At 38.3% G+C, this 960-nt stretch overlaps 1 non-coding gene across 1 annotated transcript; it reads right to left on the bottom strand.

Annotated features, from left to right (window-relative positions):
- Positions 1-653: 653 nt before the first annotated feature.
- LOC122552073 lies at positions 654-757 on the bottom strand. The gene has a single exon (XR_006312291.1). It is a non-coding gene; the product is annotated as a U6 spliceosomal RNA (small nuclear RNA).
- Positions 758-960: the final 203 nt, after the last annotated feature.

The following is a 960-nucleotide window of genomic DNA, read 5'->3' on the forward strand; positions in this document are numbered from 1 at the left end:
ACTGATCACCCAGTTATGTCAGCAGGCATCTGTGACTGTTATATTGACAGGTCCATTTCCTTCACAGGTGTACGCAGAGCATTGGCATCAGGCAGGGAGGCATTTTAAAAGATTTTAAAGCTTTTGGGGCTCTCAAAAGGAGAAAGCAGCACAGCCTTTCTTTTCAATGATTGTTTTACTTGTGTTATTCTGCAGTTATCTTTTGAAATTAGTGATAAAAGGATGTCGGAATGGGAAAACCAATTCAGTCAAATTATCAGTATCCATTGATACACAATGGAAGATTGATGGTGCCCTTCTGGATTCAGATAACCATTTGAAGTCACAAGATCAATGCTCATTGATATCCAATAGAAGATAAATGTCGTCTTTCACACACAACTTGTGGAGAAGTGATCTTTTTAGCTTTCCTTTGTTACATTACAAGCCTGAAGACATAGACTCTGTGTTTTGGCCTAACCTTCAAACACAAACAAGTGTTAGTAGTGTCTAAAGACATCATTTAAAAAGGAGATGATGATTTATTTTGGAACTTTCTGGATATATTCTAATAAACCTGCTTAAAGATGCCATTACACACCTCTCTCACAGGACTTGAACTCAGGCCTCCTGGTTCAGAGATAGGGAAACTATCACTGTGCCACAAGACCCCCTTTAATATGAAATGCTTCACAAATTTGTGTGTCATCCTTGTACAAGGCCATCCTAATATTTTCTGTATTGTCCCACTTTTAGTGTGTGTACTGTTGAAGCAAACACTTTCTGAAAGTTTGGTGTTGATGGTGCAAAGGTCATCTGATCTTCTCAGCAGCCATATTAATAGTTCATAAGTGCCCATTTATCAAGAGTTGCCCTATTAAAATTTATAATATTCTCATGCCTTTGCTGGGCATGATGCACACCGCTCTGACACACCGCTGTCCTAGGGGAACAAGATTGAATTCTTTTTTTTTAAAACAT

This window comes from Chiloscyllium plagiosum, chromosome 7 (genome assembly GCF_004010195.1).
Source record: "Chiloscyllium plagiosum isolate BGI_BamShark_2017 chromosome 7, ASM401019v2, whole genome shotgun sequence".
Classification (NCBI taxonomy): Eukaryota; Metazoa; Chordata; class Chondrichthyes; order Orectolobiformes; family Hemiscylliidae; genus Chiloscyllium; species Chiloscyllium plagiosum.